Genomic DNA, 15,367 nt, shown 5'->3' on the forward strand with positions numbered 1-15,367 from the left:
AATAAACAAGTTTGAATTACCTCACGTCTGTTCAACTCGAGAAAACACAACGCTATCAATGTCCGACTCAATAACAATTCCGCATGTTTAGTCAGTTCGTTTTATGTGACGAAAAGAATACCTCAAACTTACCCACCAAAACACGCTATGAGTGTTGTGGAGATAGATATATCAGTATGTAGACAGAGAATACTACAAATACCAAGTACATAAGCTTTATCATTATCAGGTTCTATCCTTAGGAGGCACTAGTAAAATGTTACAATTTAGACACGAGGAATGTAAATGTACTTTTATTTTATGAATATACTAACATTGTTTGGTTTGGATTTTTTTTCCAGTTCTTCTTGGCATAAAAATCGAGGTCCGAGCAGTATATTGTCACACACTTAAGGGTTCGCCTTTAGAAAGCTGAGGCTGCATAGAGAAAATAAAAAGGAAAGTCATAGAAAAAATATATTTGTAAAAAATCACACAGCAAATGTTTACAGCAACATCTCACGAAAAGTAAAATGTTGCGCAAAAGTAGATGAAAGGAAACAAATTGCACAGTAGTGTCAATCCCATGGTTTGGTCAAACCCACATCTCATGTTTTGTTTTATTGTTATTGTTATTGTATGTATAAGTTACAATACATTTAATATAAATGTTAAATTTAACACCATGGTTAGAAGCCCCTCTCTTCAACACAAAGACAGTATGGTCAAACTTTGAGCTGCCAGTCTGTCACAGCAGCTCATAAATAATTCATCACGCACAAAAACAGCTCACTGCAGAGGTCAACAAAATACAATGTTAACAGATTTGCTGCAGCTAATTTACAGCTTTATACAGATCTGTCAGTTCTGATTATGGGCAATCATCACACTGAGTCTGAATATGGTATATATAACCATGCAATTATGTTTAGCTGTTACAAAAATGTATACCATGGATGCAACTAACACTTTTCTTTGAATGTATTCAAATCAAGGTGTGCTAAAAAAATGTTAGTTACATCACTATCAATTCATCTACTCTTTTTTTCTAACAAATCCACTTCTTCAAAAAATCCTTTGGCCCATATCCCACCTTTAACATATCTACTGCTGCTGATGTTTTTTCCCATTCATTTCGACTATCCGTTGCGGCTTTCAGAAAGCAAAATGACCAAGTGTTCTTTCTAGGATAGTACTCTAAACATCATAGATATTTTACATATAAAATATTGTAATTGGTTGTATTGTATACACCACAAGGGACAAGTGTGTCGTAGACTGAATACGATGGTCAATTCCACCGGCCGATGTGACCTTCTGGGAACCTTTGTTAATGTTTCCTAATTTTTGCATTAACGCATTAAATTACCATAATGCCACTATGATATGAAAATGGTCACACAGCCCTATTAATGAATTATGGTTTTCTGTAGCAAAATGCACTATATGTCTGAAAACGCACATGTAATCTACACATAAACAATTAACAAGTCAGAAAAAAGAACAGTGTCATTCATTGTCTGGAACTGCCACCATGTACAAACATATTTGACCAAAAAAAACAAAGCATCAAGATTGTTTTATTATTTCATTTGTTTGATATGAGTTATATGTGAGAATATCTACGTTAAATATCAGCATTATGAATGTGTTGTAATACATTTATTTTCAACTAAACGTCAGTTTTACTTCACATTTTTTAAAGTGTGCTATCAACATAATTAGAAAAATGTTTCTATTTTATATAATTTCTTTTTTTACAGGTTCAAAGAATTTAGCCCAGTCTTTAAGGAATTGTAGGCTCTTCCTGTTATTTTCCATCTGTTCCGGTTATTCGATTAAGTGGAACAATTACATCATTCCAATTAAAGAGTGCCAAAATTACTAGGAATGGAAAAGCTATTTCTGATTTCTGAAAATCCAGACCACAATTTTTTTTTTTTTTTGAAGAAAATACCAAGGTTAGATTCACAAGAAGTGTTTCTTTATATGACGATATATACATGAAAGAATGTCAGCAATTAAAACAAGAAAATGACAAATATCCTGTCACAGTAATGTTTATGCAACAGCAATATTGTGGTGACGTTTCAGAATATTGATTTATTTGGTTGACAAGTTAGTGTTAATATTACTAATTATTTGTTTGCAATTTTATTTTCTAGCCCAGACCAGTCAGTAACCAGTAGAGTTATAACTGAACTGAAAAAGGAATACTCAAGAATACGACTTTGTTTTGTTTTTCTGCCATTGGCATGGGTTTTATTGTCCTTCCGTGACAAGAATAATACAGGACAAACCCCAATGAAGGATAATATAGCTAGCAGAGCCGGCCAAAAAACAGAGGAAATTCTTCACGGAAATGTCAGAGATGTTTCAAATAAATCTACCAGGCCTTGATCAACACATGGTTGATTACTGCAAGCAATCTGGATGCCTACGAAATATATTACTTAAAAGATTTGGGTTTGGTTAATCTAGAGCAATCGTGGACTGTATGTGCTGTAGTGTATGATGTCCCATTGGCTTACTATTGCAAACTGATTAAAAAATAATAGGTAAGTGATTTAAAATAATATGTCTGTGAATTAATATTGAATACTTCATAATTACTGGCGTGGTGTATAATGAATGGAATACATAATTGAGTGGTGTATAGAGAATAGAATGCTTCAGCTATTTTTTATTGGAGTGGTGTATACAAAAAATGAACAGAAGAGTACATAGCTTCTTTAGTGGCATGGTCTCAAGACAATGAAATGCTACATAGTGGAGTGGTATGTAGAAAATGGAATGCATTGCTGCATATTAAATGGCGTAAAAAAGAGCGAAATAATTAAGACGAAATACCAATAATGTCATTGTGAAAATATAATATTGATGTACAGTTTCCTTTGCAAACAAAACTTGTGAATACAATATTGTAAAAAACAACAAGGTCATGGGTGAAGTTACATTTACAAAATTACATGTACGCTAAGTAAAGTCTGGTTTATAGTGACAATGTATAAAGACATGACAAGGGACCAATTGTCGGCATCATGATGTAACCGAACACATTACTGTCATTTTCTAGATACAACTAGTAGTTGACTAAATAATTAGTACAAATCACATATAACACGCTATATACATCATCTGTATATTTTTTTTTCAATGCAGGAAGTGCATAGAGTACTAGTATATGATTTTATTCACAATTTGTCATACAGAGAACCTATTATAATTATAATGCATAACAAAAATAATTGCCAGTCGGCTATTTTTATATGCTATATCTTATTTCAGGACTTTTACTATGCAACGAAAAGACTGTACGAGGCGGCGAGCGTGTTACTTGCTAGTCATTCCGACTTGGGTAACTGATTATCAGGGTTTTACATCATTTTTTAGATGTGGGGGTCATTGGGACCCCTGGTATGAAAATTTGGGGCTCATAATTGCAAATTTGAGGGTCATACACAAATCAAGAAATTGATACTCATTATTATATTTCAATTGCTGCATTCCTGAATCTGAAAATTGTGTTCTAGATGTCGAAATTTAGTGTATTCATTGCGATTGACTTGACACTAATATATATATCTATAACGAACCAAATAAGGTATGGTATGATAATGGGAAAGGGAAGAACAGGCAGAGAAACATTGGAGTTGGTAGTAAAATTAGTCAAAGAAAATGGAAAAGTGAAAATCTATAATATCATGGAAGAAGCTGAAAAGAAAGTAGGCAGTGGCAAACAGATTAGAGAGATATGGGAAATTGATTGAATAGGTGAAAGGTCTCAGTTTATGTCAAATCAGAAAGTAATGATTAATAATTGTAAATTATGTTACACAATATTCTAAGGTAATTGTAGAGATATATGCACATAGAAGGTAATATGATTTTTTACAATATTAATAAACTTGAACTGATTATTAAATGGTGTGCCTGCCTTTGCAGGAGTCAAGTCAAAGATTTACCAGAGACATTTTGTACATGGGCTTGTCATGTCCCTGGTACAGAAAACATATTTTGCTTTTGAGAAATATTTGTAACTACCCGGTAAGTTGACTGACATTTATGTTTTATTTACTATTCTATGAGGAAATCACAGGGAAATTGCTACTATTCAGATGAAAAGTTTCAAGCTTTAATGTGACATCTCAACCTTATCCTTTGTTATTGTAAACTAGTCCATTTAAATTTGGGTCAAAATTGTTTACTGTTAGGTGGTGAACATTTGTTGACTAAATGCATGTGAAATAAATAAATTGTCATTTTTATTTCAGAATGAGGTAACTGGTGGTATTTTACAATTAAATTTTCGAGGCTACTGTTATTCGAGTCTGGTGGGTTCCATGTTGATTTCATTTTGAAAGGATGTTGTTGAGATTGTTTATTGCGCATTAAATATTTGATACGCATTCTCCTAGATAGCATAGACATGTCATTGAGCAAAGTGCGATAGGTGGGCTTAGGTGGGGTTGGTATAAATCTGTTTTACTCTAGTATTCTCATTTTTCTCGCACTCTCTCTTTTATTAACCTCTACTTTGTTGTGTTTTTTTTTCCGATTTTTAAACTATGTCCTTTCTTCACTATACATCTCGGACTTATGTTGTATACTCCTTTCTTATTTTTAACGCATCCTTTTCCTTTTTTCGTTGTTTAACCAACTTTCAACTAGCACAATTCAAGCCATTTTTATTGTCGTTATGGAATACTGATGCCTATTTATTGACCAATAGGATCAAGACTATCCCATAACATAGTAGCAATATTTTGCTCTGCCAGTCGATCCCATAAATAAGACCGTCAGAAACATCATTATTCATTCCCGTCATGTCTGCAGCAGAAGACATAAACACTGTCGAAGATTTCGACCTTGTGTTTGATACACATATGCTAGACCTGGCGATTGACAGCCAACCTATAGATTCTCTACCAACTCCAGCACAGAGACGTTTACCAGATGCTCTCTTCTCTGAAATCAAGGGTAAGGTTAAATCTTTATCAAAACTTTACCAGACTGAGACCTCGATTGTCAATCAGATTAAGTCGATTCATAAATTTTCAATATCGGGGAAAATTCCCAAGGGTTTAGTGGTTTCAAAGAAAACCGTTATACCTGGTTTGAAGCCGTCTACGGCATTCCTACAAAATATGGGAACTAATCTCAAACCTGGCATCGAAACAATACACTAAATTACTCGATATTTATCTACCAACACATCTGAAACAATTTTAGGTCGTTCTGGTAAAGGAAGAGAAGAAAGCGTTTGAACACATCAAACGCCTGGATGGAGACGAACATCAGGCTCTGGCTGTCAATAAACTGAGGCAATTCCTCAAACAAACGAGGAAAAGAGTACAGGCCCCCCGAAAGGGCAAGAAACGTACTTCTAACTCAAATAAATTAGTGCTTCGGCACACAAACCAAACGGCCCGTTTTAGGGCCACCACATCCTCCAAAAAGAGAACTACCGTAATTACTATGGATTCTGTCCATACAATCAATAACACAAAATGCAATAGACACTTCTCACGTAAGAAACACATTGCAAGATGCAAACAAATAAAAAAATACAATGCTAAAGTGACTAAAAATAAATGGTTGGTTGATCAAGCTTGGTTGGTCTCTGGTTTTATTCAGAATTTTTCGAGTAGAATTCTGACCCCAACAGAGATCATTGCTCTTGGCAACGGACTCAAATTTATACCAACCCCACCTAAGCCAACCTATCACACTTTGCTCAATGACATGTCTATGCTATCTAGGAGAATGCGTATCAAATATTTAATGCGCAATAAACAATCTCAACAACATCCTTTCAAAATGAAATCAACATGGAACCCACCAGACTCGAATAACAGTAGCCTCGAAAATTACATTGAGGCAACTAAAGTTGAGATATCCAAAATTACTACCAATAAACCCAAACAAAACATGAATTCTGCTGAACGAGCAGCAATAAATAGATTACATCATGATAACACAATTGTAATAAAACCATTCGACAAAGGTTGTGGTATTGCAATCATGAATACAACTGACTATATATATGAAAGCCTTCGTCAATTAATCAACGAACAATACTATACTAAAATTGGTGGTAACGATACTATAGCCACGTTAATTCGGTCCATGAGCTTGTTACAGAAATGTACAATATGGATTTAATCGATTACGACACATATAAATATACAGACCCATTTAACTACACAGAACGCCCCGGTGGTATTTATTGCCTAAAGTACACAAACCACCACCAGAGGGCAGTATATTTGTCGGTAGACCGATAATCAGTGGCCCCACAGAGAAAATATCAGAATTGATTGATCACATTTTAATTCCAATCGTCAAAAGACAACATACTTATATCAAAGATACTACAGATTTTATTAACAAAATCGAAAATATACAAGTATCTGATAATAACGTCCTAGTAACCTTGGATGTCGTATCAATGTATACTAATACTGTTCATGAAGAAGCGATCTGAGCAACCGCTAATGCATTGCAATCAAATTACAATCACAGTGATAGTCCTTTAAAACCACTACCTTTGGAATATATAATTAAACTCCTTGAAGTCATTCAGAAAAAAAAAACATTCGAGTTTAATAATGAGTATTATACCCAAACATGTGGAGTTAGCATGGGATCACCGTCTTCACCTGAGATTGCTGACATTACATTCCACCTCCTGGAAAATCAGATTTTACCATTTGGTGCTCGTTATATTAAAACATGGTATCGTTTTCGAGATGACATCTTCATGGTATTCAATGGTACCATACCTGAATTACACAAATTTGTTCAGGATGCTAATATGCTTCATGATAAATACTAGCCCTGCGTACAGTGCTGTGTGTACGGGGACGCGTTCGGTTGATAGATGTCCCCACCACAGCCCTGCAACTTCCATAGACAAAGTCCGGGACTTTGAAAAATATAACTTTTTTAATGAAATAATATGCCCAGGTACCAAAAATGATGATCTATTACCAGATATATCCAGAACTCCCAGTTCGGAGTCCAATTGTGGATGAAATCGGCTACTTTGCCCTAAAAACAAACGCATTCTCTCGCGTGAATGAAATTAAAAATGGCGGCGTTTGGTGGATAATTCCTCCGGTACCTACGCGTTTCAATTTGTCCGTCTTTACTAGTCGTTTTTTTAATGACATTTCAGTTTCAGATAACTTTATAATGGTTGTTACGGGTAACTATCGTCATTTCAACCGATTTCGGCTGGGAAACTACTTATTTTTAACTTGCGCACCAATTACGGTGCGCTCCCAGACTTTGTCTGCATACCAAGCTGAAATCAAAAAATGTTTTGGTTAAGATGAAACAATATGAAATTTAATAATACATACATAATCAATGTTTATTTCACTTGGAAACAAAAAAAAAATGTCAAAGATACAGGTCATTTGAATCAGATGTTTTTTTTTTGTTTCAAGTTATCTTTATATATCAGTGGATCACACGCACGCACGCAGACAGGCAGGCATACAAACCCTAACGGCAAAGACTCCAATTGTAAGCCAAAAACAAAAAAAATAGTCCAAGACAATGTTCAATGAACAACAGCAGTCATATACTTTAATGAATGAGCTAATGTACATTGCGATAGAGGTTGTCATAAAATTAATGGCCATTAGTTTATACGATAATCTTTATTTGGATTAGAATCATGTAGATGAGACAAGACAAATTACAAAATTCAAACCAAAAACCACTTGATTTTTTCATCATAGAAATCATCACACCTCACATGAGCGGTGAGTACCATGAGTACCATGTAAACAAAGATGGAGACTTGGAGTGTTATAGATAAACGATTGCAAAACATGAGACAAGATTAACCCTTGTAAACGTAAACGTCCCTCTGAGTAATTGCGTAGTTTTGAATAACATATATGTGGAGTACATCATCAATAAAGGTGAAAAACGTATGAAATAATCTTTGACCTGTGTATATGGGTGTGTAATTCTCGTCTCAACCAGTGATTCCCCGCCCTATATGCAAATTGCATGTACAAATTTCATAGCTCGACTGCAAACTTTGAATATTTGACTAGCAGCGCAATCAAAATGGCGACGCCAAATTTACATTTCAATGACCCTGAAATACAAGCTGTATGGGATGAAATATTTGTCGATTCTGATTCTGAACTCAAATTTGAAATCCTGAAAGACGATACCGAGTGGGAGATTGAAAATTCTGGAGTGCAAATTGCCAACGATACTCGTCTTGGCTGGTCAATGAAAGCAAGTGGCGATGACATTTCGGTACGATGACTCTATGTGCAATTGCCGGAAAACACAACTCCATAAGATTTTGCCAAATTATTTTTCATAGATGAGGACATTATCAGCATTGTTGAGCAGACCAATTCGCACGTAAATGAATATCTCGCATGCAACGGTGAAAACTTGGAACCGCACTCCATAATTCGAAAGTGGATTAGTTTTTAAACTAATTAAAAGAAGAAATGACAAATATCCTGTCACAGTAATGTTTATACCACTACAATATTGTGGTGAAGCTATCGAATATAGTTTTGATTTATTTGGTGGAATGTTTGTGTTAATATTACTAATTGTTTGATTGCAATTTTATTTTCTAGCCAATACCAGTCAGTAACCAGGACAGTTATAACTGAACTGAAAAGGAACTCAAAAATATGACTCGTATTTTGTTCTTCTGCCATGAGTTTGGATTGTCCTCCAGTGACAAGAATAATACTCGACAAACCCCAAAGAAGTCTCAGATTATTTTCAACAGAGCTGGCAGCGCAGGCCAAAAAGCAGAGGCAATTCTGTACTGGAATGCCAGAGATGTTTCAAATAACATACCAGGTCTTGATCAACACATGGTTGATTAGTGGATGCCACGGGTTTAGTAAATCTGAGGAAATCGTGGACTGTATGCTGTAGTCTATGTCCATGTACTCACTATTTCAAACTGATTAAAAAATAATATGTAAATGATTTAAAATAATATGTCAGTGAATTAATATTGAATACCTCATAGTTATCGAAGTGGTGTATAGAGAATAGAACAGAAGTACATTTAAATAATAACACGTGTTTGTGGGGGTAATCATCAATATTATGGTCATGACCAATATCCCGAGGGCACGAATCGTGATATTGCCAGAATGACCATGTGTTATTTATTTTATCACATCGAGCCCACCATACACAAATACATCACTCCATACACTCACACCCGCTCTCCCACAAAATAACAACACTTATATTTGAAGTATGAAATATTTTGTTGAAGATCTCAACAATGTTTTACGACAGTTTTATGCTGAGATGCAGAGTAAAGCAGGAGAGAAATTCGGGAGATCAGTGCGAGCGGCGATCAACCGACACATCAACTCACCACCATATAATCACAACCATAACATTATGCAAGACCGGAAATTCAACACTGCCAACAACACCTTCAAAGATTTAATTAAACAACTTAAAATAGAGACTTGATGAAGTTGAACACAAAATAGCAATCTGCAGGGACGATTTGAAGAAGTTGGCCGACACCAACGTGCTATCGACAAGTAATTCAGTTAGTTTAATTAGACAATTTTGGTTTCATTTTACTTTTTATTTTGGAAGATGTCACCAATAACAACCGGTGCCCTGTAGTGGCGTTCGAATTTTGCCTGACAAAATTACACAAGGGTAATTTCCATCATTTTCAAAGACCACGGGATGACGTAGTTCAACGACGATATATGGTATTGCAATTCTCCACTGGGGTAAATAAATTCGGGACCAACTACTGTATATGAGCGACGGCGTGCATAGTCCTTGATTCCGCCCGAGTTGAGACAAGGCTCATCATGTCCTGTCACAAAAACGATGCGAGTATCCGATCTTACACCAACACACTTACCTCAGAACAATGACAAAACTTGTCTGGCATACTGTCAAAAAGCCTTGGTTATACCAAGAATGTATTCAGGTCAGATGTTGGGTCTGAGATCGCCGTGCCAGTCACCGTACATGATACACCACCGCGGTTTCCCCCACCGTGTCTCAAACAAGTACTATCCAGTTACAAGCAGTATGATGAGTCAGACATCCGGTTTATTTCACAACTGTACATTCAATGGGCCAATTACAAACCAAATTGTACATAAACCAGAATGAAAACGTGGAAATTCCGTTATGTTGTTAATCCAAAGTGTACAGGACCCCATATTCCAAATGGCGTTGACGTAGTAAGTAAAAGATCATCTTTTGCTATGCTAATTTTTGTGTTTAAGCTGTTCTATTCACTGGGATACGTTTTGTTTTCACGCGAAATAAAAGAAGTTTGTACTTAATTTGGGGTTATTGCTTAAATATCCATTCTGGCATGTTCACTGTCTATTTCGGATGGCTAAATTTTCTTCAAAATCTTGAAAGCAATAGCGGCCAGGGAAGCACCAGTGCAGCGAACGACAATTTGTTATGCACAGTAGTTTCAGTGACGTCATCCATGTGATATACCCATGTAATATTCACTTGGCGGGCAATATACTATGTAATATCCATTTTTATTTAATGTCACGTGACCGAGTTTCAACCAATCATGCGTAACAGCAGTGACAATGAAATGGTATATATAAAATGGAAGAATGCATATTAAATGGTCTAAAAAAAAAGCGAAATAATTTTAAAAGAAATACCAATCATCTCATTGTGAAAATATAATTGATGTACAGTTTCCTTGGCAAAAACACTTGTGAATAAAATATTGTAAAAACAACAAGGTCGTAGGTAAAGTGACATTTACAAAATTACAATTAACAAAGATTACATGATATTGTAGGTAATTGTAGAGATAACATATGTACATAGAATGTAACTGATTACTATTAAATGTTGATGTGAGTGCCTTTGCAGGGTCCAAGTCAATGATTTACTAGAGGCATACAATTGGTGTTTTGATGACTTCTCGGTTAGCAACAGATCCAGTGAGATTATTCAGGTATTTTACAAATACCATTTCAGTAAGTTTAAATCTATATTCAACACATCTTATTGTTTTACATGTACATTGCAAAAACTTGCAGTTAAAAAGTTAAAATTCAAAAGAATAAGATTTATGAATTTTTGAAAACATTCAACTGTAACTGATATTTGCTGTCACTAATCACTGGTAACAATATTTTTTGAAGTAAACATTCCTTGTTTGTTTTTTTCAATTAAGTAAATGGTGGTCAAAGATTGGACAAACAAGTCTTAGTCTGAAAATATTGAGGATTTGGGGGAAAGGGAATTTCAGGCCCCTTATAGCCTTGGTAGGACCAGCCACCGTAACAAATTGTAGCGGGCTTGGTGCTGATTAGTTCATAGTGTAATGAGCTATGCTTAGTTAATAAGAGAATAGCATTAAAATGGTGTCTGCTATCGTTATTTGCGCTTGTTCTCTTCGAGTTAACCATGTAATAAAGACGATTTATTCTGCAGAAATCGGTAAAATGTGGGTAAGGCTTTGGCGAAATTTGAAGGAGCAACTAATATTCTTCAACCTGGTATTTTTTTTAGATTTTATTTTTCATTCTTTTCGTCTGTTTTTTCGAGTTTAGAAAATGTGAGCTGGCTGGAGCCTTCATCCCTTGTCTATTTCTTACACTAGATACCAGCCGATACCCCCTTCCCGCTCATAGGGAGTGCGTACGGTTTATCATAGTTCCTGGGCTCCCTGTGGTTTTAGCTGCAAAGGAACTCTAGAAAGGAGAACGATTCCATCCATCTTTTCTGATTGGTTGTCAGTCATTTGTTTTGTGTTCTTCAATTTGTACATTTCGTTTTGACGACGGTGAATTCTGATATTGTTTGGTTACATTCTACTTCGCGGAAAAAGAACGGATGATTGCTCAATATTCATCAAGATTTTGGTGTTATAAAGGATCGATCGGATCGGTAACGCATATCATAGCAAGCAAGCAGCAGATGATCTTATATTGCAGCGTTTATGTCATTCTGGAGAAAATACGCGATATTTACCTTTCGATTACGGTTAGAATACACTCACACAAACCAAACATATTTAGCTCAGTAAAATTAATATATATATATATATATTGTAATCGTGCCTGGCAATTCCCACCACCAATTCGATAGTGTCACAGAATTTCAGCTATTTGTTTAACAAATCCAAAATCACTCTCGATAATTGTGTTCGCTTTGCATGTGTACTGTGATTGCAGTTTAAGGTTTCATAATTAACATTAATAATAGAATCTTTTATATTCTCTGACAAAAGAAAAAAATATTTTTCCAAGTCATAATGACGCATTTTCCGATCCGTGTAACTTCATGCGGGCATCCCAATAAATGAGTTTTAAAGTTCGCAACTGACGATTTTTTAATTAGGGGTTGTCAACTTGTCCATGGGGGCTGCAGGATCTTTTTTTAGATATTGTATTTATAAACATTTATTTTGTATTTACATTTACAATGTGGTCCACAGTATCTTTTCCTTACTGATTTGACTACACTGTGCAGTTTTTGTTGTCGAACGGATAGTTGTCAGTCGTTTGTTTTGTGTTCTTGCATTTGTTTAACAAAAATAAACAACGATTAAATAGGTATATTATTTCCACGCCTTTGCAGTATATCGTAGCTAGTGCTTGTATACTATGTTCTCCAGTATAAATATCGGATTGTTCGGATGCATAAAATGTAATGTGAATTTCGTTTATTGATGCTGTATGGTGACGCTATCTTAGGGGCCTAACTGTGATTCAGAGAACTTTCCATGTTGACGATGGCCCGTTTACTTACTTACCGTCGGCGTCTAACTACAAAATGCGACCAAGTAAAGGTTAGAATAGTAAAAAAGCGATATGATTTTATACATCAAAATTGAGAATCGCAAGTGTGGACACATTGCATTGAAAAGAACACTACTAAATACAGATATCCTTGCCAGCAATCGAATCATCGATCTGCATAAGTGATGTAACCACAGGGAGCCCAGGAACTATAATCAACTGTAATACACAGTCTCTATGAGCGGGGGGGGGGGGGTATCGGCTGGTATCTAGTGTAAGAAATAGACAAGGGATGAAGGCTCCAGCCAGCTCACATTTTTTAAACTCGAAAAAACAGACGAAAAGAATGAAAAATAAAATATAAAAAAAATACCAGGTTGAAGAATATTAGTTGCTTCTTCAAATTTCGCCAAAGCCCTACCTACATTTTACCGATATCTGCTAAATAAATCAAGAAAACTACATTATTACAGTTCCCCATTATAATTATAATTCAATGGCCAATAACCAAATATGTATCACAGAAGCGAAAAAACGCATGTTTTCTTTTAGAATAAAACCCCAACATTGAAGACGAGTTGCTGATGATATGATGTACTTAGGCAAACATAAAAAGAACAAAGTCACTCCATCTACGACATAACCACAATATTATCATAACATCTCAGAAGTAGAAAGTTTAGCAATATTCAGGCAACGTTAAACTTTATTACAACTGTTATCTGCTTGTTATACTAAACCATTCATCTGTTTCTTTAAGTTTCTGAAAGACGATGTGCTGCGTTTGGCAACTACTCTACAAAATTGTTTGCCACCATGGAACAGTGTGCAGTGTGATTGGTTTCTATTGTATATTTATAAGAATACCGAAACAGACTTACTGATCTGGTGCAGATATTCAAAAGACCAGAAACAGAAATGAGTATGATTTTCAACGAGGTAAATTACAGACCCGCAAGAAAGTGTTTACGCACCACACTACCATCGTCCCCCTGCACGGTGTTGCTCCGTTCGAACATTCCTCCCTTCATTCATAACCGTGTATGTCACGTGGTTGCGCGATAGAAAGTTTACCGACCAATAGAAAGCTTTGTTACAATGACTACCAAAAAGCGTTTGGGGCTTTGCATTTCTGATGGCTTCATTTCTGCCAATATATGTTGCAGTGACACCATAAGCTTTGAGGTATAACACCTACTCTTCTATAATACTCAACAGGCTGGTAAAGCATAATAACATAATGATTTACCATTTCCAGTGCGACTAAAAACGAACACACCAGACTCGGAACTAAGTACCCTGAACGGCTTTTGTCCGAATATTGTATTGCCTCGACATCCAAGCCAAAACAGCTTCCACTGTGCGAGCAGTTTCACCGCCTGGCAACCATCATGGTGAAAACAACTCTCAGAAAACGGTACGTTGGAATGGTTGTTGACACCCCCTGAACCGTGTAACAAGATTACCCTGCATATGCAACATATTTAAATTTGGTTGTTTTGGATTTCTTTAAAGTTAAGTTTGTGCTGTTTTTTCGATTTTAGCTATTTTCAACGGCTTTTCGACCGGCGTTCCACAGCAGCTCGCACAGAGCCCATAGAAATACATGGTAGAGTGGTGCGCGTCTTTAATAGCGTCTTGTGACTTAGCTCTGCCCGGACAATGTTGATAGCTTGGTCAAGCGCGTTGATGAAAGAAGCAATATGATTGGCTGTTGGTAAACTGATTCTAAACTGTGAGGGCATTGTCACATACACATATTCCTAATGAAATACTTCAAGGTGATATTGGAGTGCTTCGCCGGAACATTCACCTTGAAAATTCAAGATGCACACTACACGCAGTTACTACTTACGATATTATAAAATAAACTCAATAACGGTTTGAATAAATGTATTTATATATCTAATATGTGTTTTTACACACAATAAAAACAAAAAATTGGAATTGTCATGCAAAATTGAATAAAAACGGTAATCTGAACAAAACTGGGAATAAAAAACGTTCGAATTCTCTATGGAATATTCATGAAGTAATAGAACGCGGCGAATGTCAATAATGCGTGTGTCCACCTCTTCGCTGGATGACTTCTCTGAGCTGTTTTGGCATGGCATCAACGAGTTTCCGACACATCTTCACGTGGAACTGTTCCCAAGCTTCCATTATACTCGCACCTCTACGTCGATCACCTCCCAAAGGTTCTCAATTTGGTTCAATCTGAAGACTGTGCAGGCCAATTCAAACTGGTAAAGTTGCCGAAAAGATATCCGTACTCTTGTGGATTATTTAGAAAATCCCTCACTGCCAATGCTGTGTGAACGGGGGAATTATCCTGTTGGAAATAGAAATTAGGTCCAACGAGTCTTAGTGCCGATGGTAAACACCCCCACACCATGACGCTTCCACCACGAAATTTTATTGTAGGTTTGATACATTTCAACTCTACTCTTCCAGTGTTTGATCTAGGCTGCGCCATTGCGCAAAAAAATCAAAGTTGACGCGTTTTTCATAACACTGTGCGCCAGTTTGGGCGCAACATTTTTGTTCTGCCAATTTAATGAAAGAATTACGTAGTTGCGTTTGTTTTTACCGTAAAGTGGCTGATTGATCTG

At 35.9% G+C, this 15,367-nt stretch overlaps 1 long non-coding RNA gene across 1 annotated transcript; it reads right to left on the bottom strand.

Annotated features, from left to right (window-relative positions):
* Window positions 1-277: 277 nt before the first annotated feature.
* On the bottom strand, window positions 278-10,017 carry LOC144345885 (uncharacterized). Its single transcript, XR_013419419.1, has 2 exons — window positions 9,884-10,017; window positions 278-417 (listed from the first exon to the last, which is right to left on the bottom strand). It is a non-coding gene; the product is annotated as an uncharacterized LOC144345885 (long non-coding RNA).
* Between the last annotated feature and the right edge of the window lie 5,350 nt (window positions 10,018-15,367).

This window comes from Saccoglossus kowalevskii, chromosome 17 (assembly GCF_978046115.1).
Source record: "Saccoglossus kowalevskii chromosome 17, keSacKowa6.1, whole genome shotgun sequence".
NCBI classification, from domain to species: domain Eukaryota; kingdom Metazoa; phylum Hemichordata; class Enteropneusta; family Harrimaniidae; genus Saccoglossus; species Saccoglossus kowalevskii.